The 26,999-nt window shown below is 41.7% G+C and overlaps 1 protein-coding gene and 1 pseudogene across 2 annotated transcripts in view; one reads left to right on the top strand and one right to left on the bottom strand.

The window, feature by feature from the left end:
• LINS1 (lines homolog 1) overlaps window positions 1-24,128 on the bottom strand; it is a 32,187-nt gene extending 8,059 nt beyond the window's left edge. The window contains exons 1-2 of one of the 2 annotated variants that reach the window (XM_063091049.1): window positions 24,059-24,128; window positions 2,597-2,738 (exon numbers count right to left, since the gene is read on the bottom strand). The gene's annotated coding sequence lies outside the window, so the exon portion shown is untranslated. The remainder of the gene's footprint in view (window positions 1-2,596; window positions 2,739-24,058) is intronic. The other variant, XM_063091050.1, reaches the window with a different exon arrangement.
• Window positions 18,862-18,973, top strand: LOC134374133 (U2 spliceosomal RNA; annotated as a pseudogene).
• Window positions 24,129-26,999: the final 2,871 nt, after the last annotated feature.

Here is a 26,999-nt window from a genome sequence, read left to right as displayed (position 1 = left end):
CCCTCTACATGACCAAAGCATTCTCCACCTCATCACCAGATTTTGACAACCATAAGTCTGCAGACATTTTCAAATGTCCCTTGGGGGGCAAAACTTCCCCAGCTGAGAAACACTGGGCTAATTCAAATTCATTAAACTTCACCTCTGATTTATAGATGAAAACCTACAGTCCGATTGTTATACGGTCCAACTATATTATGGCTGTTGCTGATTAAGTTCCAAGTTAAAATTATATGATAATAGCAAGAACTCATGGCCATCACTTATAACATTAAATAAAAATGTAAAAAATGCCATCCCAAGAAAAAGACAAGATGTCAAGCAAAAGCAATACACATGAGCAAAACTACTTGTAGCTGAATGCAAATTTAGACATTCTGGTGGTCCCGAATTCTTGTGATATGATGGAGACCAGGAAGAGGGGGTGGTGGGAAAGGACATTTAGGGTCAGACATGGCTTTTAAAGCAGAGAATATGGACGGTCATCTGGTGGATAAATATCAGAGGAAGCATGCAGTTACTACAGAGGGAATATGGCAAGGAAAAACTTAAGACTTTGGCATAAGCAAAAGAGATTACTGAGTATCCTCTTATACCCCTAAATTGTAGATAACCGACAGCAAAGCAAATAGTTCTTGTCTAAACATATGCCAATAATTGTCTGCTGGAGGGGTAATGCCCCCCACAGTGAGAAAAGCCAGTTTTGCTCTCATTTGTAAACTCATTTTAACATTCCTTTACTCCATATAGATTCATGGCTCACTCCTCCTTTAAAAGTGTTTTGCCTAGTTCCCTCAGTAATTAATGAGTTAAATAAAATCTTTGATATGTGTTTATTTTATATGGGTCATGATTTTGTCCTCTTAAAATTTACCGTGTAACAAAATCCAGACTTCCCTTCTCTATCCTGACCCATTTATACATGCCCTGCCCATCTTTAACCTCCTTCCTCATAGGAAAAGACTTTTATTGGGTCTCTTTCTACAATATGCCCTACTACCCTAGCCTTGGTCTTTAACCTCTCTCTCCAAAGACTTCCCTTTATTTAGCTTCCAAGAAATTTCAATTGCTAATCACCCCCAATAAGACAAAGCTGCCCTGTTTTATTTAGTCCTTTAGTACAGAAATAAATATCAAGAAACCTATAAATTTTAAAGTTATGAATAAACTTCTAATAAGTTTTCTATGAATCCTATTTTCAAACTGTGGTGTGTATCTAACACAACTGATTAACATAAATATCGGCAACCTTGTTCCATGTGACAATGTAAAACTTTTCCTGAGCCCTGTGCTCCCAGAAAGCAGGGATAGTTAAGAAGCACTGTACTCGTTTGTATTCCAAGAAAGGGCTAACCAGAAAGGACGGCTTCATCCTCCATCTTCCCAGATAGGACCCATCTCCACCCTTCCTCAATGACTCTTGTTTTATAAAACTCTACCTTTTCATACTCCTCTTTGAGAGGTTTCCCGTTAGTGTAATAAAATCACCTCCTTAACTGTCTGGCATATTGGGTCTGTCACACATCAGAAATTAGTATTCATGTTCTACTTCAAAGTCTAATTGCATTATACGTATGTTACTCTATATTTTAGCTATAACAATAACATTTTTTCAATAGAACTACTGACATTTAAAAATTAGAATATTTTAGGTTTTAACTAAAATTGCTCAACTCTACTATTAAAAACTTCAGCAACAAATAGAATTATTTTTACTTCAATACTGTAGCACCAAAAATACTTCCAATAATATTCCTACAGGTCATTATTAAGTCCTTAAATTTGACCACAAATGAGAACAAAATTGCTATTTGGCCATTTTCAACCTACCAAAAAAGGCAAACTTCGTATGGTTCAATCATTTTAGCACACAAACTAAAGTGAAATGCCAATAAATTAATTTTCGGGGGAAAATGGGCTGTTTCTGATCATGGTGGGACCCAGATTCTCTGATAAGAGTGGTTTGTGATAATCAGTCTGAAAGGTTGTAAACTTTAAGACATAGATTGAAAATGACCCTTACAGACACTGGAAAAAACCAAAAGCATTGGGGTCACGAATGGAAAAAAAAAAAACCCAGTTTCTCCCACTGTACTCTGGGGCAACATGTTTCTGATACCATTTATGTGGGGATTTCCCCCACCAGCAAGCAAGCAATCAATTCTGCAGCAGACACCAGCTGTGTATCCTCCAACTCAATTCAATTCTGACACCATCTACCTGGAGATAGCAGGTGACACAGATTGAGAACTCAGTCCCACAAGACTGCTCCTCACTCCAGATGCCAGTCACAAGCCTCAGGTTCTTTTACCTGTGCTTCTGACTGACCTGCTATAAATTGAGGTTTCCAAGACTCCCTCCTTGGGCTCAATTAATTTGCTAGATCAGTTCACAGAATTCAGGGAACACTTACAAACCAGATTATTAGAAAGGATATTACAAAGGATACAGATGAAGAGATGCATAGGGCGAGGTATGAGAGAAGTGGGGTGGCGCTTCCATTGCTATGGAACAGACGCGGCAAGGAAGCCCCTGACCCTTGGAGGGAAGGAGAGTCAGAATGTTTATTATGCTAGTGGGGCCTAGGTGAACTCACCTTCTGAAATCCTGGGATCCCACCCTGAATCTTTCAAGGCTTTTTATAGGCAGGTTAGGCTGGCTCTTTAAATTTCGGTTTCTCCAAATTCACGTGACTTGAGCAGGCAGCTGATTATTAACTGGGCTGACTTCTGGGGACCCTGGTAGATAAGCATAGTTACATACAGGGTCACTGCACAAGCACATAACAAATTTTAATTTTGAATTTTCCCAACACCATGACCTCTTTGGGCATGCTACTGAGTGTTCAGCTATTCAGAAGCTCCCTGAACCCTGTCCCTTTTGGGTTTTTATAGAAGCTTCATTGTGTAGGCACGACTGATTAAACCACTGGCCACTGGTGATCAACTTAACCTTCAGCCCCACTCCCCTTCCTGGAGGTTGGGGGTGGGTCTAAAAGTTCCAACCCTCTGAGTACAAGGCTGATTCCCCTGGCAGTCAGCCCCCCATCCTGTGGCCATCCTGACTTTCCAAAAATTGCCTCATTAATATAAACACAGATGTGGTTGAAAAAGGTTTGTTATAAATAATAGAAGACTGTCTTTTACCTTTATTGCTCTGGAACTGTTCTGGAGCTATTTCAGGAACCCAGGACAAAAGACCAAACATTTTAACAAAAGATATGCTATTTGCCCTAGTCACCTAGGAAATAAAACAACAGGCTTACAGGAGCTGAGAGGAATCATGGACGAAAATCATACACATCATATATCGCAAGCCATCCCCCAGTTTTCAAAGAGGGATCCCTTATAGCAAAACAATGCTCTCTACCTATTGGAGCACTTACGTTTGTTGTAGCATTTATAGGATATAGCAATAGGACCAACACAAATATGCCTAACATTTGGAGAAGCCAATGTGGGGTAGGGACATAGTTAAAGAAATGATTACTCAGCCCTATGAAGCCATTATAAACATTTTCGTATTCTTGTACTAGCTTTGTTATTCATCCCCCTCCCCCCGCTTGATACACTGTTATTTGTACCTTATGATAAACTTATGCAAAACCATTTAGCACATAAATCAGTTGACTGTTAGCTAGTTCACTTACTTCTCAAGCCTGAGAAAGAAAATGCTATCACATCCGAAGGAGGCTTTAACTCAATTTTCCAATACATTTGATCATCAGTGTCAGTATTATTATGACTTATTTACACAAAGAAGTTGAATCTTACCAAGGACACCAGTATTATACCATACTACAGTGTGATCATGGCATACAGAGGCTCCTCAACTCACAATGGGGTTCTGTCTAGATAAACCCATCGTAAGTTGAAAGTGTGTTTTCCACTTAATGATATTTTCAATTTAGGATTTTAAGTCAAATAGCATCCATCATAAAGTCAAAAAAAAAATCTTAAGGCAAACCATCCTAAGCCGGGGACCATCTGTAATTCAGTTTCATTGCAGAGCAGATCAGTGAGAGTTACAGAGGTATTTGTTTTGCCTTCCCGATAGAATCTATCTTTGCCCGTACACCAGATATTATTGACAGGTGTTGTTACAACTGGCCATGACTTGGTCATTTCTGGATTCCAAGTTAATTGGGGACAAAGCCAGTCACCTTGTCTCATCTCACAGGCTTGTACTGAGACTGGTTTCCACTGTATTATATAGCAGGCCCCATCTCCCTCCTATAGGGAGGACACGAGTTGTATTTAGAATAGTTCCTATCCCTACTAACTATATTGCAGGATATGTTTTATTTCATCCTATTCTGGGGGTGAGGGCAGTTGTCATACATCGATGTAAATAACAAGTGCCCAAGAGAACTTCCATAAGTGTGGTGGGCCATAAGATTCCCATAGGTGTGCCTCTTGAGCCTCAGAGGCCAGGATGGAGAGCTACTGCAGTCAAGAGGCCCTGCTGGGTCTGGGGATGGGCTTTTTCCCAATGCTGGATTTTAGCATTATCCAGCATTATTTGTTGAGTCTGCCTGGCTCACTCTGCTATAGCCTCATTATCTTTCTAGGATGACTCCCCTCTTCTTTCTTCTTCCTGGAAGAGAACTCTCTGTAATAGGTCTATTCTAGTTAATGAACTGTTTCCCCTGAATGCCACTCCTTATTAAAAGCAAATTCAGCTTGTCCCACTGTAGCTAAGCCTGCATCTATCTCCCTTAAGGCCCTTTTCTGTCTTGTGGGCCAGTGTTGTTTAACCTACTATGCATGTTTTCATTGATTACTAATGGCCTGGATGCAGTTACATGTCTTGCACCCAAAAATATTGGGTTCCCCATACTAGGGTTAGATACATGGTGGTCACACCTAGATGTAACTTAATTTAAATGTGCCACAATGCCTCCCACATCCTTCCCTGTCTCAGGGTGGGGCCATTCCCCAGGGGAACTCAGATCCCCCACGTAATGCCCACTGCTTTAATCCCATCAGGAACCTATTGTTTTTCCCTATTTTGCTCAACAGCTCTCTATCCACAAAAACAAGTGTGATATGTGTTTGCGTAAAGCACCCTGTGGCATGTTGGGCATGATGCCATTATATTTTGTCCATTATAAACAGGAAACTTTTTAAGCATTCGATCATCAAGGTTTACGGTTACATAGTGATCAGTCTGTTAGGAGCCATGCACTTCACAGTTTGAAGTCCCAGTAGGAAGCAGTTCTCAGAAATTCCTTCCCAAATGATATCCTTAAAGTAGCTGTAGCTTGAAAAACAGGAGTCAAAAGATACTGGCACATTACTACGGTTCCGCTTTGTCATCAACATTTGGTCCAATTCATCATATCTTATGACCAGAACGTCTCCCAGAGAGATGTCACTCAGGTTTGCGGGCTGTCATTCAACCAAGTCAGGTTCCAAAAGCAGGGGTGGTCTCTGCAAAAATACAGCTTCACTTTTCTGGGCATCTGGTAATAATTGTGCTAAGAGTTAACATCGCCCTCTTGCTCTGGGCCCCTGTTGAGGTGTTAACACAGTGTTGGACTTCCCTTGCTGCATAAGCCACTTACTCTTTCCTTTACCCTCAGCTATTATTTCTCCTTCTCTCCACTTCTCATTATTTTTACCAGATTTCCCCCTTTGGAAGGGACATTAGATTTGGCCACTGTGCTGGTACAGATTGGTGGCAGTGACACTAGTCTAGCAAGTGCCTCCGCTTCAGTCCACTCCCATTCATATAGAGAATGAGTGGGCTATTCTGGCCACCAGGCAACATGGTGGCATTTGCTGTTTTGCCAGATGGGGTGGAGGCACAATCTACCTTGTTGGGCCCTTACGAATTTTGGCATAAAGGTTTAAAAGTTTTTTGCTTAGGAATCATCTCGCTTCCGGCAGCACAGTTGCATCCCTGGTCCTGGAACTACCACATCAGTATCAGGAAAAGAGAAAGTTTAGGTGATGTGGGGAATTGTAGAGTTGTACCAGCATCCTCCCCCACTCCCTCTTCTCCAGATCCCCCAGAAAAGTGGAGGAATCTATCTAGCGGGGACCAGCCCTTAGCTCACTTCATATTGAGTGTGAGAACACATTCATGGAGGCGTGTAAGCCAGCCCCTCATGTATTTATCTCCCCTCTGTTTAGACACCAAATGTTTCAACTGCCCATTCCAACTTTCGATGACATCACTGCTCTGAGGATGACGTGCAACATGACATGTCCATTGATGGTGTATTTCTTTGCTCACTGTTGGATACTATGGGCAGTAAAGTGTTTCCTTTGGTCTGAAGGAATGTAACTCAGAAGCCCAAACTGGTACAGTAACCTCTGTTCCAATTCTTTAATTGTATTTTGAGCGTTTGCATCTACCATTGGGTAAGCAAAGCCCAGTCCAGAGTAAGTATCTATTCCTGTCAGGACCCATTCACAGCCCTGCGGGGTTCCCAGCATTGCGCCAATGCAGTCCACTTGCCAGCTATGTGTGGGGTCTGTCCCTCAGGGAATCTTCTCCACAGCCATCTGCAGTCTTTGTCTCTCTTACCAAAAGAACAGTTCTTGTTGGCAAGTTGTCCTCTGAGGATACAAGAACAAGGTGCCTAGATCTGGCCCATCTCTGCATTGCTGCAGCTCCCCACTCCATGTCCACTCTTTTCACGGACCCAGGTGGCCATATCAAGGGAGTGTACCAAAAGGTCCACTTGGTGGTTCCAATCTCCTTCTGAACCTGGAAGGGGGTTTTTCTGAGGGGCATCCACATGTCCTACTTTAATAAGCCCCTTAAATTCCCAAAGTGATTTCCATAGAGCTGTGCCCCATACAGGCATCCCTTTAATAGTCCAGTTCTCCACTGTCCAATCTACTTGACCATATGGCCTGGCCTTTGGCTACTGCCCACAAATCAGTAAAAACATAAACACAAGGGCTTTTACCATCACTCAATTCTGCCATAACTGTTAGGAAAACAGCATGCAAGTCAGCTCATTGAGCTGATTTATTTTTATCTTCTTCAATCAGAGTCTTTCCATCTGCTGATCTCAGCTCAGCAGTTTTCCAAACAAAGCACTGTCCATTCACCTGGAACAACCGTTCATAAACCAAGAAGTTCTTTGTTGGTAAAGTGAGAGCTGTTGATAGGGCACTGTCCAGAAAGCAACAGGTCCTGGCAATTCCTCAGATGGTTCCAGAGTTGGACCTAGAGGAAAAGAGGCTACCTGCTCATGAATATGGTGGGTATCTCCTTGCCTTCTCTCAGGTGTATGATCCCGTATAAACCATTTCCATTTTATTACGGAAATTTTCTGGGCACTGCCTTCCTTATTACAGTGTTTCTCTGACATCACCCAAGATATTATGGGTATCTCAGGTTTCATAATTATTTCATTTCCTTCAGTCACTAAAGCAGTCTCAATTAATGCCAAATAACATGCTAGTAATTGTCTATCACATATCGTGGACCCAGCAGCAGCATCTGGATATTTTCTAGTCCAAAACCCCAATGGTCACCTCTGGGAGGTGCTCATAGGCTTTTGCCACAAGGTCCAGTCTGCAGGGTGCGAGTCGCAAACACTCCCAGAGTCATATTTAAGTGGAGCTCATATGGCCCCAAAGGTGTTGAGAGAGCCATTTCTTTTTTGCAACTCAGACATGGCCTGTTTTGGTCAGTCCCCACTCCGATATGGCTTTCTTTTGGGTAGTCAGGTAGTCTTACAGACAGGAGCTAGCAATATTCCCAGATGAGGAATGTGAGTTCTCCAAAATCCAAATAAAACAAATGCTGGGCTTCTTGTTTGATCCTAGGGATGGGTAGTGACAAAGGTTTTATTTTTAGTCATTTGTGGAATATCCTGGGTGGCTCCTGCCTGGGTTATTCCTAAGAATTTTACCACTTGGGCAGGCCCTTGGATCTTTGCTGGATTTATTAACCAGCCTTGGTTGGTCAGGTAAGTCACCACTGCATTCAAATCGGTCCTAGCCTGCTCTTGAGTTTCTGATATTATCATAACATCATTGATACAGTGTATTATTACACTTGAGACCTGCATCAAGTCCTAATCCCTCCTGAGAACATTATGACAATAAACTGGTGAATTCAGGTGACCCTTTGGCAGCACAGTAAAAATAAATTGGGATCTTCCCACGTGAAAGCAAACTGTGGTTGGCTTTTTTCCAAGACTGAGATAGAGAAAAAGGCATTTGCAAGATCAATCACCAAGTACCAGTGTCTGTTAGCCTGTTGTATTTTCTGTGTGGTTGAAACCATGTCTGGGGCTGCTGGGGCTATTGGTGGTACAACTTATTTAAGCCATGATGGTCTACTGCCATTCTCCATGAACCATCTACCTTTTACACAGGCCACAAAGGGCTATTGTACAGAGAGTTCGTTGGTACCAGCAGTCCAGCTTCTAGCATGTCATTGATTAAAGCAGTAATCTCTTTCTGCCCCCCAGGTATTCTATGTTGCTGTAAATAAGCACCTGTGTGGGTTCAGGCAGTTCTGGTGATTTCCATGTAGCACATCCAGTCACGACTGGCCTGAGGGCGAACTTACATGCTTTCTGCTTTATGGTATCAGATAGAGAAAGCAATCTTCAGTCAGACATTATATCCATCCCAATAATATGCTCAGGTAAAGGGGACATAACTGCCCCAAATAAAGTTTATTCAAATATCCCAATTTTGCCGAGCCCGTGGCGCACTCGGGAGAGTGCAGCGCTGGGAGTGCGGCGACGCTCCCGCCGCGGGTTCGGATCCTATATAGCAATGGCCAGTGCACTCACTGGCTGAGTGCCGGTCACGAAAAAGACAAAAAAAAAAAAAAAAAAAAGAAAAAAAATCCCAATTTTTATCCACCCTTTCACCTTATTCCCATCTCTATATCTATCCAATCTAACCCTATCCCCCCTAAAGTTTCACCAACAGGCTTTGGAATCACAGTGCTTTGAGCTTATATGCCAAGGAGTCCCAAAAAAGTTTATTCTTCTCCACCTGGCCATTTCACCCACCCATGTGCAAATGGCCTCTGGTCCCCAGTCAGAGGGTCAGGCCAAGAGAACCCGGCCTCTCTGCCAAATATTGCCCTGATTAATCAGTCTAACCATTGCCCAAGGTGATTCCAGGTGGGGTTAATCACTGTAATCTTTGCCTTCTGACTTTAAATTTCTCCAAACTGGGGAAAGTATAGCAAACTTGGAACCCTTTAATGTTGGGGGATCAGCCGGGGCTCTCTTTGGTCCACCTAGCCTTCAGCAGTGTTGTATTAAGGCCTTTGTTTCAATCTCATCAATTTCCATTTTATTCATTCTATTTCTAAATAACCACCTGAAGATTTCCACCCTGTTCGGACAATTCCCGTGACTCTCCCGTGACTTTTCCCTTAGTTTCACCCCTATCAATGTGTTTTCTTTATTTACTTTATTTCTTAATAACCATTTAAAATTTTCCACCTTCCTGGGCTGAGTCCTTTGAGTCTGCCCTCTGCCTTTCCCCATTCTCCTGTTAATTAACCTAATACTTTTATTAGCACCTGTGAGAGTAAGCTGAGATAGCAAATTTGATAAGGCCTCTCAAACTTTGTTTTGTAGCAGTAAGGTTATATGAGGCATCCACATTAAAGGGCCTCCTTTATCACAGTGTTCACCGTAACAGGGGTAATGGGCATATTCAGTAGGTGAATATCCCGGTCATCATCAAGCCAGCCCCACATGGCTTGGAGACGAAGCATATCAGCTGCTTCATCTGGGGTGTTCCACTTGGCATTTATAGGGGGAGTTGAGCAGTCCCCCTTCTCAGGGTAAATATAGTGGCTTTTATCCAGTCCACCAGGCTGGCTGTTCCCTCAGGAATAACCTCTTATGTGTCTGGATCATGTACAGCCATCTGTGACTGTTCCACAGTGAACTGTGCGTCTTATGTCAACCCAAATATGCTCTTTCACTCTATCTTTAAAACCAAAGATACTGCTCCTAAATTATTCTCACAGTCTAATTTAGTAAAGGCTCCTCAGGAAGCAGACGATATCAATCCACTAAATGAAACAATTCCTTCACACGATACCCAATAGTTTCAATAGTTTCTTGGTTTTTGCCTTTCCACACGTAGACTGGCTTCTTGGTAACTAAAGGTTTTAGAGGTACTTTCTCTGTTGTTCCGGAATTTTTCCCTTTGGGGTGGGGGGTGGTGTTCGAGGCTGGTAGCCAAAAGTCAGACCCACTGAAATCTGGGCTTGGTCTAGCATCACAGTCCAACTCAGTACTCTCTTTTAATTTCACTTTAGCTATTACAGATCACAATAATCAAGGGATTGAGTATTTTGCTATGTTCTTATTAGTTTGCATTTCCTTACGCATCCAGGGAAACAACTCCCTGGGAGTTGAATTCATTTCTAAATTCCACTGGTAACTTTTATCTTTAGTAACTGACTGCAACACAGCTGCTGTTCCATACCATGTGTATGGCGCTAAGGCTAGGGCTGATGTCGGAATCCTGCCAACGTACCTATTGTACAGCTACTTATCCTGTTCATGACGCCAAATGTAAAGCTACTCGACCATGCCAGTTGTCAGGCTCTTTTACCTGCCCATAATCCTGCACCGACTGGGCCAATTGTCGAGCTAGGGCTGGGTCTGGAGCTCACAGACCCCTCAAGCCCATTCACTGACTGGATCACAAACCTAAACACGCCATGCTGGGTCACCAGACCCCTCACACACCAGGCTGGGTCCCCAGCCCTTTATATGCAGGTCTATGAGCTAGGAAACTGGCAAACAGGTCCCTGGAAGCCGTAGGTTGGAAAAGCATGGGTGCTCATGTAGCAGCGGCCGCTGCCCGAGGCAGTAAAACGCCAGCCAAAGCGGCAGCGCTGCAGAGATGCACTAACTCCAGCCACACACAACCTATTCAGAGCAAATGCTCGGCAAGATTCTGAACATCTGAGGGGCCCTGACCATTTTCCTATATTTTCCCAACACCATGGGTGATCACATGGCCACCCAGGAATCAAAAGTTCCTCATATCTCACCCTTTTACCCTTTTTCTTTCCAAACCCTGTTTTTGTAAGTCAGGGCCATTCTAGCAAATTCCGATTCAGACACCAATTCTGTAGGAAAAATATTTTTCCTCTGCTCTCATACAACAATCAACACAGAAGATTTCTATGACCTCTGGTCACCAATAAGCGTGTAAGGATTTCTCCCCACTGACAACCAATCAATCAACCAGCTGGGTGTCCCCCAATTCAATTCCAACTTTATTTACCTGGAGACAGCATCAGATCCCACAGGTTGAGGGTTCGGTCCCACAAGAATGTTCCCCCTACTTCTACTTCTGATACCAACTGTAAGCCCCAGGATGTTTTACCTATGCTTCTCACCGACCGGCTATAAATCAGGGTTCCCACATCCCCCTCCTTAAGTTCAATTAATTTGTTAGCGTGGCTCCCAGAACTCAAGGAAACACTTATGTTTATCGGTTTATCATAAAGGATATTGCAGGGCTGGGCCGTGGCTCACTCGGAAGAGTGTGGTGCTGATAACACCAAGGCCACGGGTTTGGATCCCATATAGGGATGGCCGGTTTGCTCACTGGGTGAGCATGGTGCTGACAACACCAAGTGAAGGGTTAAGATCCACTCACCATTCATCTTTTTAAAAAAAATAAATAAATAAAGGATATTGCAAATGACACAAATGAAGAGATGCATAGGGCAAACAAGGCACATGGGAAGGGGCACAGAGCTTCCATACCCTCTCTGGGCACATCACTTTCCAAGAACCTGCACGTGTTCATCTATCAGTAAAGCTATTCAAACCCTGTTCTTTTGGGTTTTTATAAAGGCTTCATTACAAAGGCAAGATTGATTAAATCACTGGCCATTGGCGATCAACTTAACCTTCAGCCCCTTCCCTCCCTGGAGGTTGGGAGGAGTGGGGCTGAAAGTTCCAACCCTCTGAGTACAAGGCTGGTTCTCTTGGCAATTAATTCCCCATCCAGTGGCCATCCTGACTTTCCAAAAATTGCATCATTAATGTAAGTTCAAGTGCAGTTAAAAAGGGTTTGTTATAAGTAACAGAAAACTGTCTTTCACCTTTATTGCTCTGAAGCTATTCTAGACTTGCTTTAGGAATCTAGACAAAAGGCCAAATACTTATGTTTAACAAAAGATATCCTCATTGCTCAAGTCACTTGGGATATAACAAGGCTTAGAAGAGCTGAGAGCCAGGAATCCTGGAGGAAAACCAAAATATATACATAATAATATCACAGGTCACAAATGCCTTGTGCCAGGCAGGTAACAAATGAAAACAACAGGTGCTACGCTACTTCTGTTGTGACCAAGCACAAACCTTTCTTAACTACTCTGTCTTTTAAAATATTTATGAAACAAATGTCTATGGGTAGCCTGTTGAAAACTGAAAATTTTAGTTGTTTCTTGTTGTTTGTTTGTTTTTTCAAAAAAGCAATTGTGGTATTAAAGAAAAGGACAAATCCTGAAAAAACAAACTAGGGATATAACCATATTTTTTTTTCTGAAGTGGCTGCTCCAACAACAGTACATATCAAGCAGCATTACCATGCTGGCTTGGACAAAGCCCTTCAGACACCAAGATTTTAAGAGATAGCAACAAAACAGTGTCTGGGGAAGGGTACTCAGGATACTGAGAGGCCTTGAAGCCATCTATACATGAAAATTGAGAGCGGATTTGTCTGAAGCCTCTCTTTTATTTTCTAAAAACTATAAACGATTTGAATTTTGTATGCTATGCCTAATAGAACCATGTGTCTTAATATAAATATAATATATTCCGCACCCAACTTCACATAAAATTGATGCCTTGCAAATAATAATTGCTAACGTTTTTTGAGTGCCTACCATGTACCAGATATTGTTCTAAATGAATTTCTAAGTGAGCTTTACAACAACCTCATGGGGGGGGGGGTACTTAATTTTCATACCCATTTTACGGATAAGGAAACACAGAGAGGTTAAGTCACAGAACAAATTAAATGTCAGTGTCAGGATTTGAAGCCAGAAAGCCTAATTTCAGAGCCTGTGGTGAGGCACTCCTCAGACTTCCTCTGGTGCTTCAAAAGTTCCAAGAAAATGGTTGAATAGAGGACTTGGAATATACTTCCTTATGTGTAAGTGGTAACTCACACAGCCTAATCTCTGATACTTTGTATTCTCCCACAATACCATAGAACAAATGCTAGTCCTCAAAATCATTTCACATGCTGCACAAAACCTAAAATCAGAAAAGTAAATTACTATGTAACTTCCCAAAGCAAACCAAGATTAATTTTTTCAAAAGATAACTTGGCAACCAAAGGTTGAAATGTTAATCAGGACGCCCATTTGACTGAATTTTTTACTACTTTCAGTAGCTACACCAAACAAAGCAGTTCATCATGAAAAGCCAAACTATCCACTGACCTTAATTTTATACCAGTTTATTAACAGTTTAAAGGCACTATTGTAACCTAGGGTCCGGGGTTTCCCAAACACACTCTTGCCAGTGCTGCTAGAAAGTTCGAAACAGGAAGTGAACTGGTTATAACTCTTTGTTCTGTTTCTGTTGCTGCAGGAGGTGGCAGGAAGTCATGAACCATGAATACTAGACTGCCCTCAAAACACATCGGTTGAAACTGAAATATGGGTCCCAGAGATGAACTCTGGTGAATCTCCACCCAAGGAGGTGCTGGGATTGCCACGCCTACCTGCCCGTTTTATCTCATGGGTCAACTGCCACAAGAAGTCTCAAGTTGCTACCCACCAGGCAAGAGCTCAAGGTTTAACCCATGTGATAACTTCCTTCCTGGGTCCAATGCAAATTTGGCTTCAGAACTGTCCAGTGAACTATGTCCCATAGCCAACGAATCCAAATTGAACAAGCTTGTACCTTTCATTTACATGAGAGGACCTAAATGAGGACTGTGGCTATATAAGACAACTCCTTTCCCTTGTTGGAGGAGACACTGCTTTGGGAGTTATTCCCCCAGTTCTCCTTACTCACAAGTAATAAAGCCTTTCTCCTGACCTGGTTTTGGTGGTTTTGTACTGTCCAAGGGATAGATCCCATTGTGGTAACACTATGAATATGAGTGACTAAGACTTTGATTTTACTTCATTTAAAATAATTCAACCTTTTATAAAAATTAACTCAAAATGGATCATGGATGTAAAACTTAAAATTAAACTTTTAGGAAAAAAAGTAGGAGAAAATCTTTGGGGTCTAAGGCTTGACCTCAAAAGCACGATCCATAAAAGCAAAAATTAATAAACTGGACTTCAACAAAATTAAAGACTTTTGCTTTGCCTAAAAAAAATGATGAAAAGACAAGCTACAGACTGACAGAAAATATTTGCAAAAGATGTACCTGACAAAAGGCTAGAACATATATCTATTTATATACCTAGAATATTGTAGGGTAAATGCTGGACATAGACCTATTCGCCTTCCCCCCAGGAAACTACCCGTGGCCAAGGTAGTTACCCAAGGAAAGGCACGTCCCCTTTAAGACAAACAGAAGACTGGAGGAAGCAGGGACCCTAAGTAAATTAGCATGCTGGATCTCCTGCACCCTCCCCTCGGAGTAGTGTGAGCTGGGAGAGGGTCTATGCATAAGCAAGAAAATGATTTACACCTCTACTCTGATCTACTATATAACTGTTGTATCGTCAGTCTAATAAACTGATATCTCTACTTTTTCTAAAATCAGGTAAGTTCTTTGGAATAGGCAAACACTACGCGAGTGCCTTCTCAGATGTGGGGCTCCCGCGACACAAAGATATAAAGAACTCTCAAAACTCAACATTAAAAAATAATTCAATTAGAAAATGAGTAAGAGACATGAACATTTTATTAAAGAGGATGTAGAGATGGCAAATAAGCACATGAAGAGATGTTCAACCACATTATCTGTTAGGAAAATGCAAATTAAAGCTATAGTAAAATACCACTATTAGAATCGCTAAAATAAAAATTGGTGACACCAAACACTGGTGAGGATGTAAAGAAACTAGATCCCTCTTACATTGCTGGTGGGAATGTAAAATGGTACAGCTACTCTGGGAAACAGTCTGGCAGTTTCTTAAAAATCTAACCATGCAAATACCACATGACCTAGCAATTGCATACCTAGGCATTTATTCCAAAAAAATAAAGACCCATTCGCCCAAAAACCTGTACATGATGTCCTTCAATATGTGAATGGTTAAACAAGCTGTGGTACATCCAATACCATGAAACACTACTCAGCAATAAATAGAAAAGAACTATTGATACATGCAACAATTTGCATGGCTCTCTAAGGAATTATGTTGAGGGAAAAAAGCCAATCTCAGAAGGCTGCATACTGTATGATTATATACTTGAAATGACAAATTAAAGAATGGAGAACAGATTAGCAGTTGACAGCTGTTAGGGAGGCCCCCTCCCACTCAGTGGGTAGGGTTATAAAGGAATCCTTGTGATGAATCCAGGTGGGGGACATGCTAACTACATATAAGATAAAATTGTATAGAACTAAATATAAACACATATAAATGAACACGGGTAAAGTGGGAAATCTGAATAAGATTGGTGGATTGTACTGTCAGTATCCTGGCTGTGATATTGTACTATAGTTTTGCAAGATGCTACTATTGGGGGAAACTGGGACAAGGCTACACAGTATATCCCTACATTATTTCTTACAACTGCTTGTGAATCTATAATTATCACTAAATAAAAAGTTTAATAGAAAATGATTTTAGCTATAGACATTATCAGTCTTTTAATTCCTAGCATTAATATGCATAGGATTTCATCAGTATCAATTAAAATGTAAATAAAAACATATCAAAATTTTGATTTAAAAAATCTCCAGGCAAAAAACTGAACAGAATGGTATGAAAAAATGTTTTAAAAAAACATTTTTTAAAATAATATTTCTAAGTAAGAAATAGGTAGACCTTGGAAGTACACTGTCTATTCATTAAACACTCTCCTACCACTTAATTTCAAAATATCAAAGAACAAGCTGCTAGTAATTTAATCTTTTTTTCATGTGAAGAAAAAAAATATGTCACCATCTCTTTTAGAAGGTTTTCTTTAGATAACCTCTATGTTTAAATCCAGAATACAGAAAAATATCTGTTTTCATGGTTAAAACGTGAGATCAAAACAGTACTAAAATAAATTATTTTTCTTTATATGAATTGGCTACTACAGTTTGCTAACAGACTGGGAAACTCAATATTGGGCTTTAGCCTAATTCAACAAAAGATTCAAATGTGACTACAGCATAAGAGGCTACTTAATCTATTTTGCACCATTAATGAAGATGCTGTGATACTTGAAGCAAAAGTTGAGGCACTCCAAAGGCCATCTTCCAGGATTCTGGTTCCTTCCGCCAATCGAGATAACATTAGCTTTGCAAGAAAAAATAAAATGGGCTGGTTAGATTCTTTAAGAGCAACTAACCGGCCAGCTTCAAAAACAAACAAACAAACAAACACCTCCCCCTCCTATTAAAAGGGAGGCGGTGGCAATATCTTCCAAACCACATGGCATGTGCTGGGTATCTGCCCCTTGCCCTGCTGCTAGTTCCACTCTTCATCCTTCTCAGTGCCCTAACGGGCTCCAACAGGAGGCTGGGGTAAAAGGAGGGAGTTGGGAGGAAGGCAGGCCACTCTTTGAAGTTTCAGGAACTACAGCAGTACTCACCCTCAGGCCTAACTAGGGTGCTGGCAGTGACTAGCCCTGGGGTGATGTACCATCTCTTGCTGATTTCCTTAAAACAATGGTGCTCAAACTGGCATGCATCAGAATCCCTTGAAAGGTTTCTAAAAGCAGACTGTAGTGCTCTACCCCAGGAGTTTTAGATAAGGTAGTTTTGATAATTTGTATTTCTAACAAGCTCCTAGGTTACTGCTGAAACACTGATGGCACTTAAACCCTGTCACGTGTTTGTAAATTGTCCTATTAAACTCTTGTGGAAGGACTTATACAGGCCAGAAACTTTTTGGTTTGGGGCATAATACATCAAAGTGTTTTTCTGTCAAAGTGGTATACTGGTAAGAACCCAGCTTCTGGAGTCAAATAGCTCCACATTAGAGTTACCATGGAGGGAAAGTTACTCTCTAAACTCAGTCTCTCTGTTCAAGGGGCATAATGATGGTATTCACAGGATACTGGGAGGGTTAAATTAACTGTGATTACATCTGCAATCATCGACTCCAGGACGTGTCCTGCGCTCTCCTTTCTTTTACTTCCTTTGCACTTCTACGAATGGTGTAAAGTTGTTTTTTAAGAAATGAATGAACATGGTGTATTTTGAGAAAGACAGCCCCTCCTTGCCTCATTTTTTAAGGGGGTGGAAGCAAAACACTAGTTACCAGGTTCTTGATAAGAAATTTAGTATGAGCCAACTAACAGATTTTGGGCCTCCAAAAAGGGGGCAGGGTGTGGTCTCAAAGATGGGAAACAGTGCAAAAGCAAGAGTTCACATTCATCTGAACCACCTGACAACTTGACTGGGGTCATCCCAGTTCACCTTTAATTGGGCAAGATACAGGTATCAGCAAATGCACAGCTGCTGGGTAGACTCATTAAGAGCCTGTATTGGTTTTAGACAAATAATGAAGTAGCCTGGAATAATGTATAGAGAGACTGTAGCATTTAACATAAACCTGATCAACAGAAAATACCCACATGTATCTTTCCCAGATAGCTTTATTATTTGACTACTCCAAATACAAACTCTTTTTAAACATAGCACAGACTGATGCTGTACATTAGAATCATAGTGTTTTAATGCAAGAACAAATCTCAGATATGATGTAAACCAGGGGTTCTCAAACTCTAGCCTCAGAATTCCCTGGAAGGCTTGTTAGAACACAGATGGCTGGGCCCATTCCGAGACATTCTGATTTAGTGGGCCTGGAGAGGGCCAAGGATTGGACCAGGAACTAGACTTTGAGAACCTCTGACCAACCTACTCAATTTTACAGATAAGAAATCTAAGCTCCCTGGGTTTACAACATATTGTACTAATGCTAAGGATTTTTTTTAAAATGGAAAACCTTCAGTGCATCAATATAAAAAACCAAAACTTTTCTATCCTCAGTTGCGAAAATGATTCTGTGTTCTAAGTGGTGCTTCAGAAAGAAATGTTTCATTGAAAGATTTTCTTTACTCATTCCCCTTTACCAGTCTATGCCCTGTCCCCTCTCTCCACTGCCATCCCCTCCTCTTCGTGCCCCCAAATCCGCCACCAGTGGCAGGGTAGAATTTAGGGAATGTTTATAGATGTGACACTACCCAGATTTTACTGAATTCCTGAATTCTGTACATACAGATAAGAGTTGGTTTTCAGTTGATAAAATAAGGTTACCTACCTACCTCAACAAAGTAGCACACGCTCAAAGATTTACAAAAAACACAGGGCTTATATGGTTAAAACATTTACACAACTCAAGTAGGAGGATGCCAATACTCCTTTACTTAATCATCTTAAAAGCTTCCCTCTGGGCCGGCCCCGTGGCTCACTTGGGAGAGTGTGGCGCTGGTAGCACTGAAGCCGCGGGTTTGGATCCTATATAAGGATGGTCGGTGCACTCACTGGCTGAGCGTGGTGCAGACCACACCGTGTGGAGGGTTGCGATCCACTTCCCGGTCAAAAAAAAAAAAAAAAAAAAAAAACAGTTTCCTTCTGGGCCTTGATACAATGCTGTTCCCTAAGCCTAGAAAGCTCTTCCACGCTCTTTTCCTTTTGCTCTAAGCTTAAATATGACTTTCTCCAGCAAGGTTAAGTCCTCCTGTGGTACTCAGTCTCCCCCAGCACTAGTGTTTTGTCTTACAGAATGTCACAATTGTACTAAAGTTCCAAAATCGCTTCTTGGTCTTTTGGCTAAGATCAAGTGTAAAATCAGTTCCAAAGTTTATTGTAGTACTATTTTGATCTCAAAAATTTTTTGAAATGTCACGTGATTTTTACTTTCTGAATTTAAAATTACAATAAAAATTTCATGTCAAATATAAAGTAGTCTCTTTAGCAGGAACTGAGTTCTGAGCTCATTCAGTCTTTACTGTAATTATATACCTGATAACATGCTCAAAAGAAGCAGCACATACTGAAGTCACATCTTAAAATGGTTGTTGTAAAGTGCAAATTAAAACTGCCCTTGAAGAAAAAAAATCTTTAAATTACCAGGACAAGGGCTACAAGGAACTCAAAAGCTGCCAGTCAACTTTTTTACTTTCAACATCCTTTTTGCTGGGACAGTGTGACCAAGGTCTAAAGTAGAATTTTTCTACTCAGTCCCATCCCCTTCTTGCCAGGTACAGCTGAATTAAGTTAGGCTACAAGGCAGACAAAGGGATTCCCCTGCACTGCATCTGTGTTTATGGTGGCTCTATTTACTATACCAAGGTCCCCAGACACTCCCTGCAGTTCCAGAACGGTGCCTATGGCCATCCAGAGCATAAACTGCTCATTCTCTCCACCATCAAGTGCTTTAAGGGCTAGAACACAGCCTCCTGGGCAGTGGTCCTTGGCTGTGGTCATTCACTGAAATCACTGGAACACTAGGAAAAATCCGTGAGTGCTGGAATCCCTGGAGACCAACTGAATCAGAATTGCTGTGGTGGGACTTGGGCATTTTTCCAAGGATAAAGTCTTCTACTCGGGGAAACTGAATTCTGGTTGAGTCAGGGTTTTATGAATTAAACTACATAAATATTTATCCTGAATTACTTCACTTATATGTTATAAGCTTAATGTTTCCATTTTTGTGAATTTGTAATACCTAAGTGAATGGGAAATAAGGTATGTCTGTTAAAACCCGATCAATACTAACTTGCTAAAAATATTCTGCAATCTAAACTGCTCTTAAATTAATGAAAAGTTATAATTTAAAAATTAGCAAATTTGATACCCCTAATTCAATAAAGCAATTTAGAATGATCTAGTAACACATTCTTATGAAATTTTTGGCAATATGGATATTCTCTGGTTGTGACATAATTAATTTCTTGATCACTGGAGAAATTGTTTAAACTTGAACATAGGATTTTAAGTGAAATACAAATGGCCAGAAATATGGAAGAGCTAGGAATTAGGAGTCAACACAGTTACCAGGCGCCTCACCAAGAAGCTCTTAGACCTTCATCTCTCAGATGACCCAGCAATTAGCAAACACACTATCTAAGGCTGCTATAAGACTGAACATGTTCTCCATAACTACTTACATATTTATTCATTTCTTTCCTTCTCTCTCTTTCCTTCTTTGTGGAGTTCAGAACTGCCTGATTCTATAATTAGTAAGTGGTATAAAACAAAACATAAATTATATTCAAACTGTTAAAAAATTAAATTTCAACAAATTTAAAGATCTATCTGGCTTTTATTAGAGACTCATGAACCAAGCAGCATCTCACCTAAAGATTTAGAAAAGGTGCTCGATGAGCTGAGCAGAGGAGGTGGGCTTCATAGAATCTCCCATATTTTAGAAAACTAGCCTATTTTGAAGTTCAGTTTGATTGCATGGCACCTTGTATGAATGGCACTATTCTGGTTTGGTCTGGTCTGCTGGGCCTACTGCAGGAGCTTAGTCCAAAACAATGGCCTCCTATTCATTTCATTTAGCAATACTAATAAAATACCAACTTTAACATATTTTTTTTACATCTAAGTCCTACTGCTAAAAATCATTTGAAAATCTCTGGATTAGATGATTCCTAAAGCCCCTTGCAACTCTGAAATTCCACAACACTAAGAGTACTGGAGACATCATATAGAGATCAAGGTTCCCAATAAGAAAGTAGTAATTACTTTAGGCACAACATACAGATTAAATGTAGACATTCATGGCACAAGTATTGTTGCAGCTTTGTAAAATGTATTTAAAGATAAAAGGAACATGCGAAAATGAAGGTGGTAGTTGTATTAAAGGTGAGGTATTATAAGTACTTCCCAAACTTCCTGTGCTGTTATTTTGTCATTTTGTTTTTAAAATAAACCAGGAAGGAATAATGGTAGAGTTGAAAGACTAAAAGTTACTAAAATTTAATACTATCTAACGGTCCTGAATATAACTTGTTTCTAATTATAATTCAGCTATCTACTTCAAGGAGAAAGGGAAATTTAAAAATCTGAAATTATGAGATATGATTGTTGATAAATATGAGACAAAAGTGAAACAGATGATTAAAAAATTGGAAATACGTGGTATCCTTCAAAGTAGGTTCTTGTTTGTTTGTTTGTTTGTTTTAAACAAAGTTATCTTATTCCAAATAGAGTATCACTGTTCCAGACTATTGGAATTTCTCTTTTGAAACTGCTTGTAGAGTCTGGTTTATATCCTTTCAAATATACAATTAGATAACTATACTTTCTAGATGGATTTAGTTTAAAGAAACAGCCATAAGTGATTAAAAACTTTTCTTGTATGATATGCAACCTGGCTCTTAATGAAACAAAACTTTTATGTTTTGTAATCAAAGCAAATGGTAGTAAGGATGTTCTTCTAAGAATTTTTATTTTTTGAAAAGCCTTACACAAAACAAGGGAAAGAAAACTTTAGGGCTCACCAGATGTGAATATTAATTTAATCAATAATCCATAATGTTCAAGTCTGTATGTTTTTCCCAACTAAATTTCATCAGTAGCATTCCTGGTCGAAGAGGTAAATTCTTTAAAGGAAAAATAGGCATATGTTTATTTAGATAATAACTGTGTAATCCTTCTATTAGAAATGTTTCTGCCTTCTTCTAAATGTACACTATTTCTTGAGTCAATCTCTCTTGGAGTTCCTTCTCCCTCTCTGAAGGTTCCTTCTCGATCACTCTCGCTTGGGACCTTTCTCTGCTATTTCTTAAATGTTGGGACCTTTAAGCATTCAGTCCTCTCTACCCTCTCTCCTCAGAACAATCTCATGAACTTTCAATGTCTCAATTATTGCCTCCACTGTTAGGGTCTATCTCTTTTCTAGCTCTATATTTGTGTACTGTACCTAAGTGCCACCTGGGGAGCTCTCCTTAGAGGTCCCACAGGCACCTTCAGCTTTAACTCCCCTCAAACTTGTTTCTACTACACTCCCCATCTCATCATATGGCATCCGGATCTCCTAGTCACCCAAGCTAGAAACCTGTGCATCTTCGGACCCTTCCTCACCCCATTTCTCTCTATCTCACAGCCTCTAAGGCAGTCTACCACTTCTACCCTGGACAACGGCAACAGATTCCTTCCTAAGTGGTTGTTATCTTGGCTCACTGAAACCCAACTTTTTTCTGAAAAACCTCTCCCCTTTCCTTAGGATAAAGTTCAAAAACTAAAAAAGGCTTACCAGTCCCTTCAGGATCTGAATCTTTGGGTCTTCTCACCTCTGTTCCCCACAAACTAAGCTTCAAGCTTTCTGTGAGGTCCTTACAAACTGTGCACTTTAAGAACTCCCAGGCTTTGCTTAGCCCATTCTTTCTGACTCAGCCTTTTCCCACCCACCCTCAACCTTGAACTTGGAAACCACCAGCCCCAGGAAGTCTTTCATATATCAAAGTCAGGATAAGGTAGCCCTGCCAAGTGCTCCCTCAGTCAATCACATACTACTTATCTCACTGTATGGTCCTCAACTGTATTCTAGTTTGGTTCCCCCACGCTTAACTAAGAGCTTCCCTGGACAGGACTGAGCCCAGTTTGCCTACATAAGCAACTCATGTGGTAGGCACCAAACAAGTATTCTTGAATAAATGACAATGTAGAATAGCAGAGGGCAAATTGGACACTTATGACTCCTATCTATCACAAAATGCCTTAATATATTTTATTAAATAAAAGTAGTTGATACATTGTAATACTTTCTTTATATACAATTAGGTAGTACTTTCTTTGAGGACACTGGTGGTAGTAAAACATCTAGTTTACTGGATGACTTAATCTGAGACAACATCATCTCTTGCCTGGACTACTACAAAAGCCTTCCGTATTTGCAGTAAGCCAGCTCCCCACAACAGTCTTCACTGAGCAGCCAATGATCTTTCCAAAACATAAATAAGAGACTATAAGCCCTCCACCATGGCCTGCATGGTCTGGCAAGATCTGCAGCCTGCATCCTCACCCCCACCATCTTATTATCATTGTCCCCCTTAATCTGCTTTGGCTACGCTGGCCTTCTTTCTTGCAGTTCCTGTAAATAGCAAAGCTTATTCCAGCATCAGAAGTTTTGCACTTTTGGGCTGGCCCATGGCTCACTCGGTAGAGTGCGGTGCTGATGACACCAAGGCCACGGGTTCTGATCCTATATAGGGATGGCCGGTTTGCTCACTGGTTGAGCGTGGTGCTGACAACACCAACCAAGGATTGAGATCCCCTTACCAGTCATCTTTAAAAAAAAAAAAAAAGAAGAAGAAGAAGCTTTGCACTTTTGATTCTCTCCGCCTTAAATTTTTTTCCCCAGATCTTGGCTTTCTCGTCAATTCAGATCGCTGCTTAAATGTCACTTCCTCAGAGACCTTTCCTGACCACCTATCTAAAATAGTCCATCACGTCCTAGTCAAACTCGATCCCATTATGCTGCTTAATTTTCGTCATATAACCTAGCCCGGTAATGTCTGTCTCCTTATTAAAGTGAAAGCACAAGCGATTGCATCTGTCTTGCTCACTGTTGTCTCCCCAACGACCAGAACAGTGCCTGACCAGTAAACACTTGCTAAATGAATAAACACACTTAGTAAAGGTGTGTTAACATGTCCACCTCGCATTTTTCGCACTCTCATTCACAGAAATCCGTGAGGGCTGCTATCCTTGCAGGAAAGCCCTTGAATTAGCATCGCATCTCAAAGAAGACTCCGACTTCCGCGCTAGGCGAGGCATCCCAGCCTGGTAGCTAGCGGGATGTCAAGCACCGACAGACCCGCCAAGGACTGGGCACTAGCGTCTGAGAAGCGCTGAGAAGGACGGGACAGGCCGTCCCCCTCCACACTTCCTGGAGACTGCCGCGTCCCCAACCTTAAGACCCTACACCAGCCCCTCAATCGGCCACACACACGTCCCCCGCCCCGCCACCGAGCTCAGCCGCAGCTCCCGGTTACCTGCTTGAGATCTGGCTCGAGCCACTCTGCCTTCCCACCGCCATTCGAGGGAACACTTGCCCCCTCCAGGCCACCGTAGTTCACAGAAAGTACAAGCTGGTCCCTCCTCCCGCATGCGCAGAAGCCCCATTCGGCGTACAGTGTCTCTTAGCAACCGCTGCGAGTCCCTCCGCCAGGGGTGGAGCCTCAGAAGCCACCGCGGGGAAGCCGAGGGGTAAGTGAGTGAGCCCAATCGGAGACGAGTCACAGCCGGATCGGCACGCCTCCCCTAACTGTCGCGAATGCACAGGTCGCTTTACGGCAGGCAGGGGGTGGGGGCTGCTGGGGGTAAGGAGGAGAGAAGGAAGCAACCAACCAACCAAGTCGCCCCCACCCCCCACCCCCACCCATCCCGGATCTGGTTTACGGCTCCGGGCTCAGGCTCCAGTGCGGCCGCTGATTGGTTGCTGAAGCTGGGTCCCATCCCAGTGACCCCAAAGTGCTGGAGGGAGGGGGCGGGGGTGGCCCAGTGCAAAGTGCATCCCGAAAGCCCCCTGTTTGGAGACCCAGCTGCTGGCACTTCGGACCCTGTGTGACCTAAGGACTTCGCTGTCCCGAGACCTCCCAGGTCCCTCCGTAGCTGTAAGCCTCCGGCCCGGAGCGCGGCAGCCCCCTGCTCCGAGCCTCTGGACCGGGACTGCCCCCGCCAATCCCTGCCGGGACTTCCTCCCTGCACCCCTGCCCTGAGTCTGCCAGGCGGCCGGGACCGCCTCCCCGAGGCTGCTTGGCTGTCTGGATGCTCTCCGAGCTGGGGTCGTGAGGTACTGAGGAGGATAAGGAACACCCGTGTCCGGCCCTGCCTGGGGTGTTTCTTCAATGGAGAAGTTGGTGAGTGTGGAGGAGGCTGAAAGGAGGAAGAGAAGCAGCAGCTGAGGAGACAGGTAAAGTCAGTCACCTCCCCTGAGGGCAAGGGGGCTGGCTGGGAGGGTGGGAGGGAGGATAATCACTGCTCCTTCCTGTCTGCCCTTGCCATTCTCCAGCCCCTTTCTTTGCCCCCTCTTCCTCAGAGCCCCCTCCTCCTGGCCCTGGGGTACTGCCCCACTCACTGGTTTCTGTTTTCCAGATTTAAGCTGGCTGGAGGAGACGCGGAGAGCAGGCAGGGGTCTGCCCACCCACCAGAGAAGCAGCAGCCGCAGTGCCTCTGACCAGCATCCTCTATAAAGGTAATGAACCAGTCCTCCCCTCCCCCATTGTTTATTCCTGGCCCCTAACTTATGAAGTAGTGCTTTATTTTCAGGGTGGTTGCCTGGTAATGCAGCCCTTCCTAGCCCCCAGGTTCCTAGCAAAAACAAAAATACTGCCCATGATTGATCCTTAATATTTTAATAACTTCTCTACCCCAGAAACATATTTTCTCCTTTGCTCTTGGAACAGTGTGTTTCCGTGTTTTGCATTATCATTTTGGTACACTGTGCCATTTATTCTGCTCTGAGGCTTTGAGACCTTTTCGTAGCTCCCCCGCCTTCCTTATTCTCATAGGAATTCCTCAATTCCTTGTTAATTGCTTGTTAATTCTGAATGACTCTCCTTTTTAATTAAACCACAATTTACTGTTTTTCCCCTCACTCCTTCTCATCAACTTTGCTCTACCTCCATCAGAAAATCTTCTGAGTTACCTAAAAGACAGCGGTTTGGTAGAGGAACATTAGTTAATGGCTTGAAATTTATGGGTTTTAGAAAATAATTTGATTTTTTTTTCCCTATTAGAAAGTGAATCTGTGTATAGCATGAATGGTGTGAAGGCAATATTAGCCCCTGAAGTACTTATCTATAATTAACTCTTTGGGCTTTTGTGTTTGCGTGTGACAAATGTGGATGGGCTCTGAAACTGTTGCAAAGAGATAAATAATATTTGTTACACTCCGACTTTCTAGAAGAACTTGTAAAAGTTTACACAATATCTTGTTAGGAATCATTTGACACTCAAGAATTTAAAATCAAAGGAATGTTTGGGTGTATTTAGATATCTGGGGCTTAATTTTGGCACTCTTCATGAATAAGATTTCTCATTTCAAAACCCTAACAGAATTTGCTAGATTGAAATTTAAGCATCTAATTAATGTGGTCACATTTCTGCTGCTGTATTTTGGTGCTGCCTCTGAAAATGCACTAAAGGTAAGTTTGGAGCATTAATGTAATTCCTAAAGATGGAATATGAGTATAAAAATTATACAAGAATTAGTAAATTAGCCAAATGATTGACTTTTCTAACATCCATTAGCAGGAATATAAAGTAACTTGTTAGTCTCAGTTATTTTAATATCTTAAATTGTTTAGGGAATTTTGGGTACAAAGAAGTACTTAAAATAGCAGAAGTTTAAAGATTTTTGATTTCCTCTGTTCCACTGGACTTTCTGCTTTCCACAAAAAAGAAATTAACATCTCTACTTATTCTACTAATGTCAAGACATAGCTAAGTATTCTTTTCAGGGGCTCTGAGGGTTGTGCCTATTCTGGTGACCTGGAAACAGACTCCAATGGGAGAGTGTATCCTACTGAATGGGATTTTGAATCGGTATGACTGGTCTGTGGTGAAACTTTAGGGCTGCCTCTGTATGTGTAAACAGGGAGTCAAAGATGATTGACTAGTTCAGTTCAGTTAAAGTTAATTTTTATTATTTAAATATGAGAACTGCTGAATGATTACTTTATAACTTTTAAAAAGTGCTAAAATATTTGAGGTATGTTTTAAGGGTCAGAAAGAAGTATGTATTTTCTAGTCAAGATTTCTCAAATAATTTTTCTCCTTTAGATTTAATCCTAGGATGTTTTCATTTATGAGGGGTATTTTCACCTGAGATGTTAGAGGAGGGATCTGTGGCTAATCAATCATATAAGGTAAAGAGAGGGCACTGCTTTCCCCTGGTTTCCCCCTAGTTCATTCTCATTGTTTAAGTAATAT

The sequence above is a fragment of the Cynocephalus volans genome, chromosome 3 (assembly GCF_027409185.1).
Source record: "Cynocephalus volans isolate mCynVol1 chromosome 3, mCynVol1.pri, whole genome shotgun sequence".
Classification (NCBI taxonomy): Eukaryota; Metazoa; Chordata; class Mammalia; order Dermoptera; family Cynocephalidae; genus Cynocephalus; species Cynocephalus volans.
Note: the sequence above shows the minus strand (reverse complement) of the source record. Positions and strands in the feature narration are given on the sequence as shown.